The following is a 15362-nucleotide window of genomic DNA, read 5'->3' as shown; positions in this document are numbered from 1 at the left end:
TGACAAAGGGATCATAAGTAAAATATTTAAAGAGCTCTCAAAACTCAAATAATCCAATTAGAAAATGGGCAAAAGATATGAAGAGATACTTCACTGAAGAGAGTATATAGATGGGAAATAAGCACATATTAAGATATGCACATCCTGAGCCAATAGGGAAATGTAAATGAAGGTGATGATGACATGTTGCTATCCCCTTCAATAACAGGTAAAATAAAAACTAGTACTAATATCAAATGCTGGTAGGGACGCAAGGAAAGTGGATCTCTTGTACATTTCTGATGGGAATATAAAATGGTAGAGATGATATAGAGTATAGTTTGGCAGTTTCTTAAAAACTAAACACACATTTACCATATGACCAAGCAATTTCACTTTTCTTCTTTTGACCAAGAAAATGGAAATTTATCTTCATAAAGACGTGTATATGATTGTTCCCAGCAGCTTTGTCTTAATAGTTCAAACCTGGAAACAAATAATTTTCCTTCAGTAGATGAATAGCCAAAAAAACTATGGTATATCCATCCACACTATGAAGTAGTACTCAGCAATAAAAAAGAATGCACAATGATACCTGTAACAACTTTGAGAGATTTCAATAATGTGCCGAGTGAAAAATTCAGGATTTTATGTGATCCTATCTAAATAGTACTCTAAAAACAATAAAAGTTATATAAATGGAAAATCAGTAGTTTCTAGGGTTTAGGGGTGATTTGGACACAGGAGTGGGTGTGACTGCAAGGGAATAGTAAGAATAAGATCTTTGTGGTTATGAATTAAATAGTATTATATATTGATTGTAGTAGTGGCTACACAACCCTACACATGTGATACAGTGATAGAGAGCTATACACACACATTGTACCAATGTTACATTCCTGTTTTGGATATTGCTCTACAGCTACGTACCATGTACTTACTGGAGGAAATGGTGCAAAAAGTACAGTGGACCTCTGGACTATCTTCGCAATTTCTTGTAAAATATAATTATTTCAAAGTATGTAAAAGCTTTTTAAAAAGAAACAACAAACCCTGAAAGTCTGGTGATGCTATTTCAAGATGAAGGTAATTAGAGAAAACAAACCTATATCTACTACAGGGAAAAGACAAATTATTTGGTATTTGGTTTCTATCTATATTTACTTCCAAAGGAAATGATGTTACTTCATAAAATTAACAATTAAAAAAAAGATATAATTACTTTCATATTTGTTTTCCTTGAACTACAAAGCCAAATAATCATTTTAATTATGGTATTATGATAATTGCTATTATTATTGTTATTTTAGATTATCAACTTTCTTTTATAAAGTCAAATTTGAAAGAGAGAGGAAATGCTGCTTAGAAATCTTTGATACCAGTGTGCTCTTTCCAATTTGTCCAATTTAACATGCCTGCTATTTCTGTTCTTCTTTTCCCTCCAAGTGAAGTGTGTTAGTGGCAGTCACTAAATAATCATTTTATTTGCTTTTGTGAAATATGTCATAATCCAATGTGTAATGTGTTTTGAGAATAAAATGCTATTTCTGTGCATTTAAAAGTAAGGGAAAACAAGAGAGGATTCACTGTTTTACCAAATGATTAGCAAATTTTGATGAATTGGAATATTTTTCAAGTAGAAAATTTTAGATCAGAATTGATAGGCCTTTGGAAAAGTTTGTTATACCTTCTATATTCAGAAATCAATAAGAAACATTAAAAATAGTGTGCATTTTTTAATAGTAGTCACTATTTTTATCGTCTAAACATAGATTATATGTAGAATTTTCCTTGAACAGGCGGTATTGTTAAACTGGTGCACTGATCAGTTCCTAATGAAATTATTTTTAAAGTTAGTTTAGAGGCATTCCTAACCATCCAAGTCATTGCATAATTATATATATATATATATATATATATATATATATATATAATTGGAGAAGCAGGCTCCATGCAGGGAGCCTGACGTGGGACTCGATTCCAGGTCTCCAGGATCACACCCCAGGCTGAAGGCGGCGCTAAACTGCTGAGCCACCAGGGCTCCCCTAAAAAAAGTATATTAAAGAACTTAGAAAAAATAATCAAAAGGATTTGGTAAAATTTCAGATACCTTCAGAAAAATTTTTCACCAATATGTTCAGTTATCACACTACTCAAGCTTATACATATCTTTAGTTCTTATTTTATCATTCACAGATATCACTACTGAATGCCAGATTTCAATATTGTCAGGGTTCATGATTAAATGATGTAACATCCTCTTCCAAGTGGGCAGATTCGCTATTTGATAGTGGCCCTAGGAGAAAGGTACTAGAAATGTGTATCAATTAAGTTTTTATTGACTATTCATAAAAGCTTATAATAACCACCTGGATCCAGTAAACTGCACGGTGGGTATCCAACTCTATTTACCATCAACTCTGTAAACAATATGTATACTTTAATTTCAGGTTCACTAGCAAAAATTACCATCCAAAAATTGTACATCTTAGTGTTCCAAGCCAAAGTTAACAGAAGGCACAAGAAAGCAAGGAAATAGTGTACACTTAATTTTGGATCTTTCAAAATGAATAGCATTGTCTTAGAATCCCAAATACTTGAAAGAACTATTTACATTTTTCTGCTGACACATATGATGAATTCCAGCCTTCCATATAAGCCATCTTAATACAATGAACGAGAACAGTAGAATCTTTTCAAGTTGTTCAGACATTTATACTATAGTGCCAGAAGATAAGAACCTTGTAAAGTTTTCAAAATGTTAAAAAATCGTGATTTTTGTTAAATATTAAACATGTCAAGTATTTTATTTAACTCTTTCATTTAGGGAATGAGTAACGTGCTACAAACTGAGAATTTGACTTAGATTTATTACTACTGGACAGTGTTCATTTGCATTGTTAGGAACAAAAATCAGTTGTATTATCAGTTTTCTGGAATTTAATGGTTATACTATTTGTCAAACACAATTAAAAATGCACATGTTTATAGAATCAGATAATCCCCAGAGGCACCACTAGTCAATGTGATCATTGCATTTAAAAGATAATCAGTAAATCTTTTGTCTTTTTATTAAGTGTGACAGTTTCTCTTGACAACTTTGTCTCTTCACAGCTTATATAACCACACATAGAATTGTGCTTTGCTCAATATGTGATTTATATTTACCGAATGAATAGGTGAAAGAAGTCAAAGAAACTGGTAACACTTTTCCAAAACAAATGAAAAATCCAAAAAAAAAAAGAGAAAGACTTCTACTTTTAGAAGGTACAAGTTATTTTAGTGGTCATTTATCATAAATATCAGGTATGTAATATATCATAATTATAGATATCTATGTTAGAATTAGTCATACTGAAGTTTGGCTCATTTAGCAATTGTTTTATTATCTAAAGTCTTTAACTGATAAAACCCTTTCAAGCCCATGGTTTATATTATACTAACAATAACATACCTGGTCAGAAATCATGTATCTTTGTTCATCTTTTGCCTTCCTCTTTCTGAGTTTCAGAGCCATTGAGGTCAAATGCAGTCACATCCTTTCAAATAGGAATTTTTCCTTCAAAAAGTTCAAACAATTTTGCATTGAACTTTCATTTCTTTAGAGAATCCAGAAGTGGACCCTGAACATTATGGGCAACTAATATTCGATAAAGGAGGAAAGACTATCCATTGGAAGAAAGACAGTCTCTTCAATAAATGGTGCTGGGAAAATTGGACATCCACATGCAGAAGAATGAAACTAGACCACTCTCTTTCACCATACACAAAGATAAACTCAAAATGGATGAAAGATCTAAATGTGAGACAAGATTCCATCAAAATCCTAGAGAAGAACACAGGCAACACCCTTTTTGAACTCGGCCACAGTAACTTCTTGCAAGATACATCCACGAAGGCAAAAGAAACAAAAGCAAAAATGAACTATTGGGACTTCATCAAGATAAGAAGCTTTTGCACAGCAAAGGATACAGTCAACAAAACTCAAAGACAACCTACAGAATGGGAGAAGATATTTGCAAATGACATATCAGATAAAGGGCTAGTTTCCAAGATCTATAAAGAACTTATTAAACTCAACACCAAAGAAACAAACAATCCAATCATGAAATGGGCAAAAGACATGAACAGAAATCTCACAGAGGAAGACATAGACATGGCCAACATGCATATGAGAAAATGCTCTGCATCACTTGCCATCAGGGAAATACAAATCAAAACTACAATGAGATACCATCTCACACCAGTGAGAATGGGGAAAATTAACAAGGCAGGAAACAACAAATGTTGGAGAGGATGCGGAGAAAAGGGAACCCTCTTACACTGTTGGTGGGAATGTGAACTGGTGCAGCCACTCTGGAAAACTGTGTGGAGGTTCCTCAAACAGTTAAAAATATACCTGCCCTACGACCCAGCAATTGCACTGTTGGGGATTTACCCCAAAGATACAAATGCAATGAAACGCCGGGACACCTGCACCCCGATGTTTCTAGCAGCAATGGCCACTATAGCCAAACTGTGGAAGGAGCCTCGGTGTCCAACGAAAGATGAATGGATAAAGAAGATGTGGTTTATGTATACAATGGAATATTACTCAGCTATTAGAAATGACAAATACCCACCATTTGCTTCAACGTGGATGGAACTGGAGGGTATTATGCTGAGTGAAGTAAGTCAGTCGGAGAAGGACAAACATTATATGTTCTCATTCATTTGGGGAATATAAATAATAGTGAAAGGGAAAATAAGGGAAGGGAGAAGAAATGTGTGGGAAATATCAGAAAGGGAGACAGAACGTAAAGACTGCTAACTCTGGGAAACGAACTAGGGGTGGTAGAAGGGGAGGAGGGCGGGGGGTGGGAGTGAATGGGTGACGGGCACTGGGTATTATTCTGTATGTTAGTAAATTGAACACCAATAAAAAAAAAAATAGAATATAAAAAAAAAAAAAAAAGAACTTTCATTTCTTAATTAGAGAAATCAAAAGAAGAGGGAGACAGGAACAAGAGGGAAGTAAGATAAAGTAGGGGAAAATGAAGGCTTATTGATTAAGGTTTAATCAGAAAGTCTCTCTATACTTCTCTGTTTAATTCTCTTCTCGAGATAACTCAATATTTTAGATACTAAATAAATTCACAACATGGGTTTAATTGAAATTTTTTTAGTATGCATTTAACAAAGTCACTTTGGGTGGATTTTATGAACTGCAAATTGACTGAATAAGTGAATACAGGCAAAATACACATTTGCCATCAGGCAGTTACCTATCACAATGTCTTACGTATATGTGAATCAAGTGAATGTGTTAAGATTGTGTTTTGAATTTGAATTTGAAAGTCCATCCATTTGAATAATTTTAAAAAATAAGCAAAGATAATGCTTTGTGATGGGTACTTTTTGCATAATATAAGTTTCAGGATTTGTAGAAGTGTTGTCTAAATCTATGATAAAGGGTAGCACTATATTTTTAAAGATCATATTCCCCTAGAATATCATATGTACCATATGATTGAACTAGATTTTTTTTCAGACATGATGTACTTTCTTCTTCAAAAATGCTGTATAATAATCATTATCCACTAAGTATCGTCGTGGAGAGGGAGATTTTAAATAGCAATTACTATTACTTCAGATTCATTAAATAATTAAGGGTTGTTGAATGAAAGTGGTAGGTATAATTTTTCAAAAGTAAATCTTTAATATAGGTAAATTCTGAAGAGTATATTTACATGTGGAAAATGAAAAAGAAATGTTTTTCTCTGATAAGATGATATGTTTCTTTTATTTATAAACTGCTAGGGATAACTTTTACATTTTGATCATCATGAGCACTTATTATTCACAATAAAACATCAAACAACCTTGTGAAGAGACAAAAGACTATAAAAGAAGTCTTTTACACATTGATTTTTATAAAAGCATTTTTCCTGTAGAATCGATAGATGCATAAAGGAATAAAAGACAACTGATTTTAGAGTATGAAAAGGGAGTTTATGAAGAGCTGGTCTCCAACTGCAGTATATTAATACTCCTTTGGGCATTCGTGCAGGGATTTAGGTGTTAAATGAAATCCTTTAGAAATTTTGAGTTAATCCGTGTTTTCTGTAGATGTTATTGCATTTTACTACTTATTTGAATCATAACTATAACTTGGACTTTGAATTGTCATATGTAGAAAGTTGAATTGAAGGAAAGAATCAAGAATCTATTTTTTAGGGATGCCTGGGTGGCTCAGCGGTTGAGCATCTGCCTTCCACTCAGGGCATGATCCCGGGGTCCTGGGGGTCCCACATTGGGCTCCACATAGGGAGCCTGCTATCCCTCTGCCTAAGTCTATGCCTCTTACTCTGTATCTCTTGTGAATGAATGAATGAATGGATGAATGAATGAATGAATTTTAAAAAAATATCTTTTATTCAGAGTTGTCAGAGCACTGGAGATCATGTATCTTTTAAAATATTCTTGAAATATTGATACAGTTTAAGAAATAGACTAAAACTGCATTATAAATAATGGTTGAAATAAATTTGAATTATATTGCTTAAAATATTAAGAATCTACTAATATTTATCTTTATATTTGTTCACAAAAATATTTAAGAACAAAAAATTACTTTGTTGAAATGCAATTGTACTTTATAGTATTAAAGTTAAGGGACAGACCCATAAAACTTGAAATCTAAAAATTGTAAGCTACATTCATACGGTCCCAGTTCCTTTACCTGCATTCAACTTTGTGGGGTTATATAGGTTCTATTTATATAGAATAAGCCTCTAGACAAGCACTAAACTCCAGATTAAAAAGGAAACAGGTGCCTTTGATCCTCCATTACATTTATATTTTTGATTAATCAAATTAGTCATCTTTCCCTTAAGATCTGTTCCTTCTACATTCCGTATTTTGGAATTCCATATTTTGTGATATTTCCATGTTCCTCTTAGGCAAGCCAATAGTAGTTTTGGGGTAATTAGTCCTCTGACATTCTGACTCTCATTTTATCTAGGCCAGGTCCTTTGTATTTTATTTTCACAGGCTTCACAGTTCCATCTGTTTCAATTCTACACTATTCTCTACTAATCTTGCTTTGTTAGGACTTTTGTGTGTCACCTGAAGTTTAGTAGTTTAATTCATCTCCCCACCTCCAATATCAGTACATCTTTCAATCTGCTAACAGATTTAGATATGATTATGTTACTTCTCAGCCCCTAAATCTAATGGGTATACCTGCTGTTCAGAGAATAAAATATTTTGATGTATCATTTAGATTTCCCTAAGACCTGATCCTTGTCTATCTTTGTAGCTTTTTCTCCCACTCTACCCATTTACTATAAGTCCTATTCGTATATATATATGAATATATATGTGAATAGCTTACATATATATATATGTAAGCTTACATATATATATATATAGATAGATAGAGAGAGAGAGAGAGAGAGAGAGAGAGAGATGTGAGATATCTATATCTATATATCACACATCTTCTTTATCCATTCATCTATTGAAGGACATTGTGGCTCCTTCCACAGTTTGGCTATTGTGAACATTGCTGCTATAAACATTGGGGTGCAGGTATCCTGTTGTTTCACTATATCTATATCTTTGGGTAAATCCCCAATAATGCAATTGCTGGGTCGTAAGGTAGTTTTATTTTCAACTTGTTGAGGAATCTCCACAAAGTTTTCAAGAGTGGCTGCACGAGCTAGCATTCCCACCAACAGTGCGAGAGGGTTCCCCTTTCTTCTCATCCTCACCAACATTTGTTGTTTCCTGTCTTGTTGATTTTCACCATTCTCACTGGTGTGAGTTGTTATCTCATTGTGGTTTTGACTTGTATTTCCCTGATGGCAAGTGATGTGGAGCATTTTTTCATGTGCTTATTGGCCATGTGTGTAGATCTTTGGAGTCTGTCCATGTCTTCTGCCCATTTTTTGACTGGATTGTTTGTTTCTTGGATGTTGAGTTTGGTAAGTTCTTTATAGGTCTTGGATACTAGCCCTTTATCTGATAGGTCATTTGCAAATAGTTTCTCCCATTCTGTAGGTTGCCTTTTGGTTTTGTTGACTGTTTCTTTTGTTGTGTGGTAGACTTTTCCCTAATGAAGTCCCAATAGTTCATTATCGCTTTTGTTTCCCTTGCCTTTATAAGTGTGTCTTCCAAGAAGTTGCTGTAGCCAATTTCAAAAAGGTTGTTGCCTATATTCTTCTCTAGGATTTTGACATTTCCTATCTGACATTTAGGTCTTTCATCCATTTTGAGTTTATCTTTGTGTCTGGTGTAAGAGAATGGTCCAGTTTAATTCTCCTGAATGTGGCCGTCCAATTTTCCCAGCATCATTTATTGAAGAGACTGTCCTTTTTCCAGTGGATGGTCTTTCCTGCTTTGTCAAATATTAGTTGGCCATAGAGTTGAGGGCCCATTTCTGGATTCTCTATTCCGTTCCATTGATCTATGTGTCTTTTTTATGCCAGTGCCACACTGTCTTGATGATCACAGCTTTGTAGTACAGCTTGAAGTCAGGCATTGTGATGTCCCCAGCTTTGGTTTTCCTCTTCAACTTTTCTCTGACTATTCAGAATCTTTCTGATTCCATATAAATCCCTTAACTTTTGCTTCTTGGGAGGTTTTTAATGACTGCTTCAATTTCCTTGCTGGTTATTGGTCTATTCAGGTTTTTTTTATTTCTTCCTTTTTCAGTTTTGGTAATTTGTAGGTTTCCCAGAATGCATCCATTTTTCCAGATTGCCTAATATATTGGCATATAGTTGCTCCTAATACATTTTTAAAATTGTTTGTATTTCCTTGGTCATCTCTCCTCTTTCATTCATGATTTTATTAATTTGAGTCTCTTTTTCTTTTTAATAAGTCTGGCCAGGTGCTTGTCTATCTTATTAATTCTTTCAAAGAACCAGCTCCTTGTTTCATTGATCTGTTCTATAGTTCTTATGATCTCTATTTCATTGAGTTCTGCTCTGCCCTAATCTTATTATTTCTCTTCTGTTTGTTCTGGGCTTTATTTGCTGTTCTTTCTCCAGTTCCTTTAGGTGTGAGGTTAACTTGTGTATTTGAGATTTTTCCAACTTTTTGATGGAGGCTTATATTGAAATGTACTTCCCTCTTAGGACCGCCTTTGTTATAGCCCAAAGATTTTGAACAGTGGGGCTTTCAATCTTGTTAGTTTGCATGAATCTTTTTAATTCTTTTCTAATTTCCTAGTTGACTCATTCATTTTTTAGTAGGATGCTCTTTAACCTCCAAGTGTTTGAGTTCCTTCCAAATTTCCTCTTATGATTAAGCTCTAGTTTCAAAGCATTGTGCTCTGAAAATATTTACAGAATAATCCCAATCTTTTGGTATCAGTTGAGACCTCACTTGTGACCCAGTATGTGGTCTATTCTGGAGACAGTTCCATATACATTTGAGAAGAATGTGTATCCTGCTTGTTGGATTGGGTGGAATGTTCTGTATATATTTGTGAAGTCCATTTGGTCAGTGTGTCACTCAAAGCCCTTGTTTCTCTGCTAATCTTCTGCTAAGAAGATCTGACTTTGGCAGAGGGCAGAGTGTTGAAGTCTTCTACTATTAATGTATCATTATCTATGTGTCTCTTTGGTTATTAATTGGTTGATATAATTAGCTCTTCCCACTTTAGGGGCATATATACTCATAATTGTTAGGTCTTCTTGTTGGATATACCCTTTAAGTATGACATAGTGTCCCTCTTTATCTCTTAGTAAAGTCTTTGGTTTAAAATCTAATTTATCTTTTATGAGGATTGCTACTCCAGCTTTCTTTTGAGGTCCACTTGTATGGTAAATGATGCTCTACTTCCTCAGTTTCAGTCTGAAGGTGTCCTTAGGTCTTAAATGAGTCTCCTGTAGATAGCAGGAGATATCTACTATCTACTTTTTTATCTAGCCTGATACCCTGTCTTTTGACTGAATCATTTAGTCTATTCATGTTCAGAGTAACTGTTGAAGGATATGAATTTAGTGTCATAGTATAACCTTGTACAGTCCCTGTTTCTTCAGATTGTTTCTTTGGGCTCCCTCTTTGCTTATTGGGGTCCCCCTTAATATTTTTTGCAGGGCTGTTTAGTGAATACACATTATTTCAGTTTATGTCTATCCTGGAAGCTCTTTCTCTTTCCTTCTATTCTGAATGACAGCCTTGCTGAATAAAGTATTCTTGGCTACATGATTTTCTCATTTAGTACCTGGAATATGTCATGCCAGCTCCTTCTGGCCTGCCAGGTCTCTGTAGATAGGTCTGCTGTTAATCTGATATTTCTCCCCATATATGTTAGGAATCTCTTGTCTTGAACTGTTTTTAGGATTTTCTTTTTATCTTTGAAATTTGCAAGCTTCATATTTTATGTCAGAGTGTTGATCAGTTTTTGTTGATTTTTTTTGGCAGGGGAGGGTTCCTGTCTCCCTCTCCACACCCTCTGGAATCCCAATTAGTTGGATGTTCTTCTTCTCTAAACTATCACTTAATTCTTAGAGGCTCTACTCATGGGCTCTTAGGTTTTTTTCCTCTCTTTTCCTTAGCTTCCTTCCTTTCCATCAACTTGTCTTCTATGTCACTTACTTTCTCTTCTGCCTTACGTACCCTAGTTGTTAGAGCATCCAATTTAGACTATATCTCAGTTAAAGTACTTTTAATTTTGGCCTAGTTATATGTCATTCCTGCAGTATAAGATTCTCTAAAGTGTTTTATGCTTTTTCAAGATTCACCGGTAATTTTATAATTGTAATCCTGAATTCTATCTCTGACATCTTACTTAAATCCATATCCATCCGATCTGTGGCAGTGAGTGTTACCTCTGGTTCTTTCTTCTGTGTTGAATTCTTCCTTCTAGTCATTTTATCCAATGCAGAATGACTGTAGGAGTGAGCAGAGTCAAAAATATCAACCACGACCAAGCAAAATACACACTTGCAAGAAGTGGTCACTTTTCTATTTGTAGCATTCCAGCTGTTCTCTCTTTACCTCTAAGGTTGAATTCATAGGTGTTCAGGATGGTTTGAAAGTTATCTAGCTAAATTTGGGAGACCAGATGAAATGAGGACCCCTACTCTTCCACCATCTTCCCTCTCTCCTTTATATCCTATTCTTAAATAATTCAGTGGTCCTGGAATGGAATGTATTCCTTCTACCACAGTTTCAAAGAAAATGTTCTCTTATTAGCCTCAAAATCAAGCAGTGTAGTAATTTTAGAATTTAAGCTAATAAATAGATGAATGCATGATACTTTTTTTTTGTTTTTTTTCATGATACTGTTTTAAGAGAAAAAATCTTCAGGGACATAACATCTAATCACATTAACAAAATATATTGGAAAATGCACAAAATTATGTTAAGTTAGTTTTGTTCTAAATAGCATGAGCCTGTAGATGACTGATGAAATGTAGATGCCCTAATACCAAATAATTGAAAACCTTGAGCTTCAGGGCTCAAGATAAAAGTGAAAAAGTATATGAAAAACATGTCAGGTGACTCTATTTATTTGTCAATTTTTCATATTACTTGAATAAATGCATTTTGTAATAGTTTTGGTAATTCTTCCTTTAAAAAGTTTTTAGAAAGTCATTAAATACAGTTATATAATAGTCTGCATGAAATTTCACAAACTTTAGGAGACTCCATTTTACAAAAAGTGAAGTATGCTTGAAAGGTTTTTTCATTTATGTTCTTTGTTGAGTAAAATATTAACTTTAAAAGTTAATAACTTACTTTTTTGTTAAATATCTAAAGTCATTTATTGACATTCTTTTGATGATTGAATATTTTGTCCTAGGCAACTAAAAAGAAGATAAATAGCTATGATGATTTTAACATTATTCAAAATACATGAGAAAATAAGTGAAGTGTCAAAAAAAAGATTGAATAGGAAAGATATATCAATGAGAGAAAATATTTTTAGTCTTCTTAGAATATTATACAATGGAAAGTAAATGAAAGATTTGAAAAACAAAAATGACAGCATTCTTTTCATAAGATGTTGAAAACAAGAAAATGAAAACAAAAGAAGGGGAAAATAACTGTCTTAATTTTTTTTTCCTCTCTTAAACTGTCATGAAAATGTGAGAATAGTAATCAGAGATTTTAAGTCATGGGAAGAAATAAAGTAAACATGCTTTTAAAGCATCAAAATATTTATTTTACATATTTTAATGAAGGAACAACTATTGTATGATTTATATTAGACATAGAAACTTAAAGTTTTAAACATTATGATTTTTTTTTACTATTTGTGCCATTTGCTTTGGGCCTAAGTTTTTATTTTTAAACCTTGAGTATAAGTTGGATGTGGGGCTTAAAATACATTAAATTTGAAATTTATGCTGCTTAGCTAAATGTAACATAATATGATTAAAAATGATTAAAAATGATGGACAAAAATATGTCTTTAATCAAGTCATATTTCTTAGGTGAAGTAGATAAATAAATATTAATATGAAAGACATTTCAAATTTACATAGGAAGTATATCAGTTGGAAATTAAAATAAATGTTGGAAATAATACATTCAGTATTTCATTCACTTAGGAAAATTTTTTCATGGTCAGTATGTGGCAGGCACTGTGTTAAACACTGACAATGCCAGCTCCCATGTATATGTATGCTCACACATAGCCATGTTATGTATTTTCATACACACAGAAGTGCACATGCACAAATAAACACACATTTCACTTTTCCCTCTTATAGTAATGCATGTATGCAGACATGCTGGCATACACAAATATGCACATGCATGTTGACACACTCATATTTAGTGCATATGTGTATATCTGCACACATATACTGAAGCATACATTAATACTTTCCTCTATACAAAAATACACATTTGCACTCACAAAACCACAATTTAGGGGGTCCCGGGGTAGCTCAGCAGTTTGGTGCCTGCCTTTGGCCCAGGGCGTGATCCTGGGGACCCAAGATCGAGTCCCAAATCAGTCTCCCAGCATGCTTCTCCCTCTGTCTGTGTCTCTGCCTGCCCCCCTCCCACCCCGTGTCTTTCATGAACGAATAAGTAAATAAATAAAATCTAAAAAAACAAAAACAAACAAAATACCACAATTTGGATTAAGTACTATAATGGAGTACACACAGAGTGAGCTATGTATTATATAATAACAGTTCATAATATGGGTTAGTATTTAAAATTAAAAAATAAAATTAAAATTAAAAAAAAATTTTAAAAAGATTTTAAAATTAAAGAAAAACCCCACAGAACCATGTAGTGTAGTTTGTTTTCTTTTGATATCATGACACAAAAATATCATATTTGTCATATTTATGTAATAAATCCTTGTTGGTTAAGTAAAGTTAAATATTTGTAAAAAGTTAAGGAATTTTCAGACTTTTTTATAACAAATATTCCAAAGTACATTACCTTTTTTAACTTAGAAAACTCTTTTTGCTGATTTATCCTCTGACCAATGTCCCAGGGTTAAATGTCAATTCAAAATCAAGAAAAAAAATAGATCTAATGAGAAAAACAGTAAATAGTCTTTCCCCACAGATAACTTCATTATGACAATAAACTTCATTATGATAATAGAAGTATTTGCAGTACTAGATGAAATTACTCAACTTTAACCAGTTTTTTCATGGGCTCCCATGACAAAGTACCACAAATTGTGTGTCTTTAACAGAAATTTATTTTCTTTCAATTCTGGAGACCAGAAATCTAAGAGCAAGGTTTGAGCAGGATTAATTTTCTCAGATGCATTTGCGCTTTGCTCTCTCCATTCTTGTTGACTCTTTTCTTGTTTTCCAGTGGTCTGCCCTCTGTTTGAATCTGTATCCTAATCTCCTATTTTTATAAGTACATAAACTGTATTGGATTATGGTCCACCCTACTAACTTTATTTTACTGTAATTCTTAAAAAACAGTCTCCAAATATAGTCACGTTCTAAAGTACTGGGGATTAGGACTTCCTCATAGGAATTTTGAGGGGGAAGTAATTCAGCTTATAACACATTGAGTTTCAGAATATACTAATACTGTACCTAGATCTAGCTTCAGTTAGTTGAATTGAAACAACAACAACAAAAAAAAAACCTTTCAAGTTCTATTATATCAAAATTATTCAAATGTTTCTTTTTTTTTCGTTTTTTTTTTTTTTTTTAGTTTGGAGTTCTACATAATTGAGTCAATGTATAATATGTTTAATGTATATTATGCATTTAGAAAATAAAGATGCAACTTATTTTCTATTCAATAAGTTTTTTGATCCACATCAGATATTGTTTTATTAACTAAAGTCGATAGCAATGTCAGGAATCCTTTCCTCTAGGTTTTCTTCTAATTGTTTTATGGCATCCTTTTATATTTATTTTTTTTTAAAGATTTTATTTATTTATTCATAGACACAGAGAGAGGCAGAAGGAAGAGAAGCAGGCTCCATGCAGGGAGCCCAATGCGTGACTCCATCCTAGGTCTCCAGGATCACACCCCAGGCTGCAGGCGGCGCCAAACCTGCTGCGCCACCAGGGCTGCCCATCCTTTTATGTTTAAATCGGTTTTTTTTTTTTTTTTTTTTTAACATTTAAATCATTATCCCATTTTGAGTTGGTTTTTGTGTATATAGAGAGGTAGGAGTCCAGTTTCCTTCTTCTGCATGTAGAAAACCATTTTTACAACCAACATTTATTAAAAAGAGACAATCCTTTTCCCATTGTGTGGTCCTTGCTCTTGACAACTTTGTCAAAGAATTAGTGATCATAAATACAAAGATTTATTTCTGTGCTGTCTGTTCCATTCCATTGAACTTTGTGTCTGTTTTTGTGCTGGTACCATACTATTTTGATTACTTTAGCTTTATAATATATTGAAATCATAAAGTCTCATGTATCAACTTTGCGTATCTTGCTAAAGATTACATCAGATTTTGGGGTATTTATTGTTCATACAAATTTTAGGAATTTTTTTCTATTTCTGCGAAAAATTCCATTGGACTTTTGATAGAGATTCCAATAAATCTGTATATTATTTTGGACAATGTGGACATTTTAACAATATCAATTCTTCCAGTTAATGGGCATGGAATATCTCCATTTGCATCTTCTATTCTTTTTATCAATGTTATATACTTTTCTATATGTCAATCTTTTACTTCCTTGATTAATTTATTGCTCAGTATTTTTTTATGCTATTTTAAATGACATTATTTTCTTTTTTTTCTGATAAATTGTATTTTCAATCTTTTTTTTTCTATTTTGATATTGTATCCTGCAACTATTGAGTTTATTTATCAATTCTAACAGTTTTTTGGTAAAATATTGAGAGTTTTCCCTACATAAGATGATGTCTATAAATAAATGTTTTTACTTCTCCCTTTCTGATTTGGATGACTTTTATTTCTTTTACTT

At 33.0% G+C, this 15362-nt stretch overlaps 2 long non-coding RNA genes across 4 annotated transcripts in view; one reads left to right on the top strand and one right to left on the bottom strand.

Annotated features, from left to right (window-relative positions):
* The window catches only part of LOC111095137, a 106333-nt gene that overhangs the window by 43324 nt on the left and 47647 nt on the right, over nucleotides 1-15362 (top strand). The gene's annotated exons all lie outside the window — the stretch shown is intronic.
* Nucleotides 1-15362, bottom strand: part of LOC102151432 — a 45383-nt gene that overhangs the window by 2237 nt on the left and 27784 nt on the right. Inside the window, exons 2-3 of one of the 3 annotated variants that reach the window (XR_005356700.1) lie at nucleotides 3434-3538; nucleotides 355-465 (exon numbers count right to left, since the gene is read on the bottom strand). This is a non-coding gene — a long non-coding RNA (uncharacterized LOC102151432). Of the gene's footprint in view, nucleotides 1-354; nucleotides 466-3433; nucleotides 3539-13380; nucleotides 13420-15362 lie in introns of all 3 variants that reach the window. The other 2 variants (XR_005356701.1, XR_005356699.1) reach the window with 2 other exon arrangements.

This window comes from Canis lupus, chromosome 3, assembly GCF_011100685.1.
Source record: "Canis lupus familiaris isolate Mischka breed German Shepherd chromosome 3, alternate assembly UU_Cfam_GSD_1.0, whole genome shotgun sequence".
In the NCBI taxonomy this organism is placed as follows: domain Eukaryota; kingdom Metazoa; phylum Chordata; class Mammalia; order Carnivora; family Canidae; genus Canis; species Canis lupus.
Note: the sequence above shows the minus strand (reverse complement) of the source record. Positions and strands in the feature narration are given on the sequence as shown.